Genomic DNA, 8,382 nt, shown 5'->3' on the forward strand with positions numbered 1-8,382 from the left:
CATAAAACAGCAGACAGACAAAGTTAAAGACCAGCTTGTGAACATAGTGCAGCATTTAGCAGCTAGAGACACAGACATTTTTCTCAGTTATTTGTAATTATTTGCACTTTCCCCCATCTTATTAAAAAGTTACAGCTAGCTGTGTAGTTGCTGATTGCAACCCCTTCGCCTCACCCCACTGTTCTAAGTGTATAGGAGAATCTACAGTGGCTGCCACGGTTTGTCTACTCTGGGCCACTATAGAAACATGGTGGTTTAACATGGTGGAGAAAAGGACCCGCAGTGTCTGTAACAAAAAACACAACAAATCTTATTTTCAGGTGTTTAGACATTAATGAAAACATACCTATTAATATTATATTCCATTCCTGCCAATAAAATGCTCCTTAAATTTACACACTGGACCTTTAATTTTAAATACAACCTGAATGTTGTAGTGATGAAATGAAGAGAGAGATCATATATATGTACACATTGCCACAGTCACACATACACATACTAAAACCACCCAAAAACCTATTACCAATAATTTCCTAGTCCTGACCAACATACTGTATTTCAACTGAATTTACTGCTTTCACACACCAACCAGGGTTGGAATTGTGTGGCTGCTGTGAGAGTTTTTGGAGAACATAATTGAATCCAGGAAGCTGGGAAACCCAAATCCTGCCGGCGTGGTTTACAGTTCAAGCAGCTTTGCCATGACACTGCATGCAGCGGTGGCCCAGCTCCTTGGTTAATTAAAATGGACTATGAGAAATTGCTTTACAGCAGTGGTCGTGGCAGGTTCAAATACAGTCTGAATCATTAAAATCTCAGCTTCAGCATGTGTTTGTTATAAGGGCAGAGCAGGGAGTCTCAACAGTCCAGTAACCATTTAATGCTTTAAACAGAAGAAAGAGACTGAAGAAATGGCTATAATGTACATAATGTATTTTTTGTGTTTAGCTACATCAAAAAGCCAAATTAATTTCCTTGGCGAGAATTTTCTAACATTTAATTTGGTCCATGCTAGGCTGTGTAGATGAACACTACACTGTAGACTAAAAAATGAGGCAAGCAAAATGTTTATGTGAAACAGGATTAGGAGCCCACTAGAGACTGCTATATTCATTAAAAGGGATGGGTGGAGGCAACATACTGACTGATTATGCAAGTCAGGCTGAAAAATTCCTAGAAATGTATGTCCTGGGGTGGCAATAAAGGAAAGGTCACCTTGTTTTAAGCTCCGTAACAATACATTTTTCAGCCAATCCAGTTTGGTTCTAAATAGTTTGTTTTGTTTAAAGCAACACTATGTAACTATTCAACCTTAAAATAACAGCTTCAGAATCATTATGATGCTACACTGACTTGTTATGGGGTGAATGGTGCCGATGCCATCCCTACTCTTTGTGTGTGTCTGGGTTGGGAGAAATGCATAGGCTAATGCTTTACAGCAGTAAAACACATACCAACAAGTACGTCACCAACTTGAGTGAAAATGAGTCATACTTTTAGGAGAAAATGTTAGCTGCTGTTAGCTAGTTAGGTCAAGTTAGTTCAGTTAAAAGACTACAGAGATGGCCTCACTGTTAGAGTAGTAAGTAATATTAGTTGCACTATTGATTGCACTTGCTTGATGTTTGGCTGTGTTAGCACAGTTGTTAACTATCTAGCTGATAATAAATAATTTAATCAAATTATGCACTAAATGGCAAACTACCAACTGCTGCTTTAAGTATCAACACTACACTTACATGCAATCTGTTTTGGTATACCTTATCTGAACAGGGAAAACCACATTGTAATGCAAGGTGTAAATGCATGCAGGACTCATTGTGATCAGAATGTGAACAGATTGGCCAGACCGCATCTGGAAGTGGTGTCACCTGGATGCTTACATTGTGATCAGCCATTGTGATTGAGATCTCAGCCAGGTTTAAATACACTTGAGTGCAGTCTGATCACCTTCTTCTGAAAAACATTCCGCCAAGCAAGTTGAAAGAAACATAAAGGCTAGCAGCTGTAGTAGCAGTACCTAGCAAGCTCTCCCTTGCAAAAAAATGATGTAAAAAGGAATCATGTCCATCCATGGCATTGCTTCCTTTGACCTTGTACACATCATGTTTGACAAGGCTGCCAGACCCATTCCCCTAATTAGCATGTTGAGATCCGATCACAATGTGGGTACACATGCTTTTATAAAGCCCCAGGGATTGGATGCCATTATCCAGATAACAGATTTAGACACAGATTAATAGCAGGCAGACATTGGGCCTTAAAGGACCAGTGTGTAGGATTTAGTGGCATCTAGCGGTGAAGTTGCAGATTGCACCTAACTGAACACCACTGGCGTCCGTATTTGACGACCTGGGAATGAGAACGAACTGTGATGTGGGTAGGAGAAACTATGGTGGCTGTGAAACTTGCAAAAAAAAAGGCAAAAGCCCCTATCTACAGCCAGTTTTTGGTTTGTCCATTCTGGACTACTGTAGAAACATTGTGGTTCAATATGGTGGTCTCCTTGGAAGGCAACCTGCACTGTCTGTAGAAAAAATGCATGCCAAACCCCTTAAGGATTTAGTGGTATCTGGCGGTGAAGTTACAGACTGCAACCATTTGAATACAACTCCAGCCCCACAAGAGTGTAGGGAAAACTACGGTGGCCCTATCTACAGCCTGTGTTTGGTTGGTCCGTTTTGGGCTACTGTAGAAACATGTGGTTCAACATGGTGAACTCCATAGAAGGCAACCCGTGGCGTTCCATTTCTGACAATATATCTTCACTGGACTTTAAAGTCTCCAGTGTATCACAAAAATTAAAAATCACCGAAACTATAGATACATTGTTGTCTTTCGCAAGCAACAAAATTAAAATATTATGGAATTCCAGCTAGTAGATGTCTTGTCAAAAAGATGGACAGGCCAAAACCAGAATGATCAGGTACAGTGGGAGCAATAATTATTTGATACCTTGCTGATTTTGTAGGTTTGCCAACTTACAAAGAAGGGAACTGTGTATAAATTTAATCATATGTACATTTTAACATTGAGAGACAGAATATCACAAAAAAATCCAGAATAACAACATCGTACGAATTTTATATATTTATTATCATATTTTCACATTAAATAAGTATTTGATCCATAGAACAATAGGACTTAATACTTGGTGGAACCTTTGTTGACAAGCACAGAGGTCAGACGTTTGTTGTCGTTTTTCACCAGGTTTGCACAAATCTTGGGAGGGATTTTGGTCCACTCCTCTTTGCAGATCCTCTCCAAATCCTTAAGGTTCCGAGGCTGTCGCTTGGCAACTCGAAGCTTCAGCTCCCTCCACAGATTTTCGATGGGATTTAGGTCTGGAGACTGGCTAGGCCACTCCAGGACCTTAATATGCTTCTTTTTGAGCCACTCCTTTGTTGCCTTGGCTGTATGTTTTGGGTCATTGTCATGTTGGAAGACCCATCCATGACCCATTTTCAGTGCTCTCACTGAGGGAAAGAGGTTGTCGGCCAAAATTTCCTGGTACATGGCCCCATTCATCCTCCCCTCGATACGGTGAAGTCGTCCTGTCCCCTTGGCTGAGAAACACCCCCAAAGCATAAGGTTTCCACCTCCATGCTTCACAGTGGGGGTGGTGTTCTTGGGGTTGTACCCAGCATTTCTCTTCCTCCAAACATGGCGAGTCGAGTTGATGCCAAAAAGCTCTATTTTGGTATCATCTGACCACATCACCTTCTCTCAAGCCTCTTCCGGATCATCCAGGTGTTCTTTGGTAAACTTCAGACGGGCTTGTACATGTGCCTTCTTCAGCAGAGGAACCTCTGGACACCGTGAAGGATGTTGGTTCTCTTCGTGACTGTGGTCCCAACTGCCATCAGGTCATTAACAAGCTCCTCCTGTGTAGTACTGGGCTGATCCCTGACCTTTGTCATGATCACTGATATCCCACGAGGCGAGATCTTGCTTGGAGCCCAAGACCGAGGGAGATTGGTGGTGACTTTGTGTTTCTTTCATTTTCTAATAATTGCTCCAGCAGTTGTTAACTTTTCACCAAGCTGCTTGCTTATTTTCTTGTAGCCCATACCAGCCTTGTGCAGGCTTACAATTTTGTCCCTGATGTCCTTAGACAGCTCCTTTTTTTTTGCCCATGGTGGAAACGTTGGAATGTGATTGCTTGTGTGGACAGGTGTTTTTATACAGCTACATAACGATGTAACGAGTTGACACAGGTGTTTTGGGTAATGAGTTGAGATTAGGAGTGCTTCTTTATGGAAAACTGGTCTTTGGGAGCCAGGATTATTGCTGGTTGGTAGGGGATCAAATACTTATTTCATGTGAAATTATGATAATAAATGTATAAAATTTGTACGATGTTGTAATTCAGATTTTTTTGTGATATTCTGTCTCTCAATGTTAAAATGTAACTATGATTAAAATTATACACAGTTCCATTATTTGTAAGAGGGCAAACCTACAAAATCAGCAAGGGATCAAATAATTATTGCTCCCACTGTATATAGTATTATGAAGAAAAAAATCGAATAACCAATGACATAATGAATGTGCACGTAGTTGCTTGAACTTAACTTTGGCCAGGCTGAAAGAAAACACCTTCAAAACTCAGGGCGTAGCCAGAACACTGGAAACTTGTATGACTGCTTGTTTCCAAAGTAACCAATGGGCATTTTTGAGGTATTATTGTGCAGGTCGTCTACTTCTGAATCAGGAAGATGCCATAGCCACAGTTTAGAGCTACAGCGCTTTAACTGGCTGAAAGACCTGGAAAGATCCCCTGACCCTCAGGGCAGAAAAATATCAAATGAGCAGGCTCATTTTACAACTGGATAATGAGAGGAAATAGTGCTGGCACAGTTTAATTCAGACTTCCTTCTCTTTATAAATGGTCTAATCTAGATATATGGGTAATTGGCTGGTTGAGTGAGTGCAGAGATTTGGACTGTGGTATTGTGCCAGTGGCCCAGGTCTCAGGTTGCAGCAGGAGATGGATGAATGAGCTTCCTGTCATTGTGAGTGTGCAGAGCCTCAGGCTCCAAACAAACACTCATCCATTCATGATAAGTCTACCAAGAACAAAGACTGGATAGGGCACCCCACACCCAATACATGGTGCTCATATAGCAATAGAAGGGAAACAAAAACCAACAAAAATCAATGGCTTAGAGCTTTTTGACTAGTAAACTTACAATTTCCACAACTCTTGATTACATATCCAAATGCGGTTTCTTTAAATTTAGAAAAAGGACTAAATTCTGCACAATATCTGACTGATGTAACACTCAAATTATAAATAATATAAAGTTTATTCAAAACACTTTATTTGTCCCTCAAATGGCAACACGTTCTCACTCCCAACTCGCTTCACAATTTGACACTATAGGTATCCCTCTAGCATAATTTCTGCACATGCACTGGATAGATAGATAGATACATAGATAGATAGATACATAGATAGATAGATAGATTAGTAGGTCAGTATAGTTCGACTTTCATAATAAAGCTTGCGTAGTTAATGTTGTGAAATGGACGTAGTGCAGTTAGGTTTAGCCACAAAAACTACTTCCTAAGGTTGAGGAAAATATTGTAAGTGATATTAAATATCTGACTTAACTAAACTAATTAAAGGACCAGTGTGCAGGGTTAAACGGCATCTGGCAATGAAGTTGCAGATTGCGACTATCACTGCTCGAGAACCGGCTGTAAAGAATGTAGGAGAAACTATAGTGGCCACAAAAAAGCAAATTTCCTATCTACAACCAGTGTTTGGTTTGTCTGTTTTGTCTGTTCGGGGCTACTGTAGAAACATGGTGGTTCAACATGGTGGACTCCATACAAGGCGACCCATGGCGTCTGCAGATAATAACAGCCCATTCTAAGATAACAAAAACTCAATTTCTTACAATACATGCTCCTAAATGTTGGACCTTTAAGGACATGAATAAAACATAATTACGTAATGTACCTGATGTAAGTTCACAGCCTCAGGTAAGGGATTTCACGAGAACCAATACTTCGGTACCAAGTTAATGCAAAGTTCTTAAAACATGACTGTACTTGTTTTCTACAGCGGGCAGCGATGTACCATGTTCAACACCACAAAGGCACATAAATGTATCATGTTTTACATACTTACTGAAATATTAAAAACTAACATCCTGTTTTGCAACTGCTTGTATTCTGTTTATTAGGCCAATTGTATATTTCATAAAAATGTAGTCATTTCTTATGAATTACATGGAAGACAAGGCAGATGGCCTCCAATATAAAACACTGAGGGAAGCCCTGATGTATCTGCAAAAGTTCACTGTCAACATATTTTATTTGTTTACTTACGCTATCTGCAAGTGCAATAAATGTATGATTATGGATATTTTTACACAATGTCAGGCATTTGGCTGGGGTTAAGTAAAGATTGTAGTTAAATAATAAAAAAGGGCAACACTGACTCGACAAGAGAAAGCATGTTTACTTTTTAACACAGTATTTAACCAAAGCCATCTCTCCCTAACCTCCTCTGAAGCACTTTCAGATAAAATACGTTTTGGAAAGAAGAGGAATTTTATCTATGTTTATAAAGGACTCATGAGACACACAGGAGGTAAACCCTTAATGTAAGGACTAAATGGAAAACATGTCAAATACGGGGTTTGGAGGATTATGGAGAGAAACACATATTTTGTTAAAGCTCTCAGTTATCCTCCGGTTATTGTTACTGCAAATTGTTCCAGATCCATATACCTCCAAAACATTTGTTTTAGGTATTCAGAATATTGTCCTCACCGCCAGACTGACTCCGAAGAATTAGTTGGTGGTGGGGACAGGCACTGTGTAATACAGTCTGGCATCTAATTGTATTTTCTCCTCAACATTAAAAATAAAAATATATTGTATGTACACATGTGATGCTAAGACAGCTTAGGAGGTCAAACAGGTCAATCCAACAGTCGGATTTCTGGACAGGAGTTAATCGTATCATTATTTACTGTGTGAGAAAGCTTTAATTTTTGTCAGAAACAGAAGAACCAACAATCACAACACTGGTTTATTCAAAATAAACCCTTAATTCACAGAGTTAGATGTGAAAATATTGATGAAAAGGGCTGCAATGGCTGCAATGTAAGCTAACATTATTCACTGGGGACAAATGTGCCTGTTTAACCATGTCCACTAAAAGATGCTGTCTTTGCCACTGTCAGGCTCAGACTGTGTTTGACAGCATTATGGAAATTATCCCTACAGAGATAGACCTTTTGTTTAACCAGAAACAGCTGTAATACTAGCATCACTCGCAACCAGACTTCATAGACAAAAAAAGTTATTTTACCTTGCATAACATTGTAGCATTATTCAGAGTGTTCAGAAACCTTTAGTTCACCGAGGTAGATATGAAAGAACAGCAGTTTCAGTCACTTAACCAACCCACTTACACAGACCAGCATCTTAACTTGATACTTCAGGCTACTGCAGACAGTAAGTTACACATGACCCATCATTTGCTCAGCCAAAGCTACTCTATGAGTGGAGGGAACTAGAAATATCTCTTGTCGCAAAGTTGTAAATAAGGTTTGTTCTATTTTCTGGAGTAGTGAACAATGTTTTCATTGCATAAGAACCTTATGGAATGGTAATGATTTTTCCAGGTATTAGTCAAGCCCACAGTTATTACCAGGGAAACGAAGTTATGGCTTGTTAAAAACTTAAGATTTTGATGGATGCATGAAAATGTGAGTGAATGTGTCAGTGGTCTATCAGGAATTAATATAAGACAGAGAGACCATAAATATTTTTGATGATGTATGCTTGCACGTTTGTTATCATTTGTTTTATGTATGTAAATCAAACAACAAATTGACATTCACTAAACCTTGGGCAATACAAAAGCTGGTTGGTTTCTGAGCATCTAAACCAAAGAGGTTTTGGGAACATTTGGGGGGCTCAATGGGGGCCAACAACTTACTTTTGCCCTGGTGCCTCCTAGCTAATCTGGCGCTGATAAAATGTTGGAATATACATTTCAAAAGCAGTTAAAACTGCTGGTAACCTGTTTTTTTTTTTTAAACCTGTTTCCATTGGTTACTATTGCTGCTGCACTCTCTAATGTAGACTGTGGTCTCAGACCCAAACTTCAGCTAGCCAGTGAAACCATTTCCTACTATGGTTTTGGCTCATTTACTCTATTTCTCTTAAGTGCCCTAGAGTGTCTCAAATTGCTCAATCTGAATTGAGAAAATTCTTAAATAAACAGTTTATTTAGGAAATGCCTGTGTGCACCCACACAATAACAGACTGAGTGCAAATGAACGTAGTATACAGACAAAAGGAAAGTGAGGCATTAAATATTTGGACTGAAAAAAAAAAAAGACGTAGCATGGAAAA

Source organism: Dicentrarchus labrax, unplaced genomic scaffold (genome assembly GCF_905237075.1).
Source record: "Dicentrarchus labrax unplaced genomic scaffold, dlabrax2021, whole genome shotgun sequence".
NCBI classification, from domain to species: Eukaryota; Metazoa; Chordata; class Actinopteri; family Moronidae; genus Dicentrarchus; species Dicentrarchus labrax.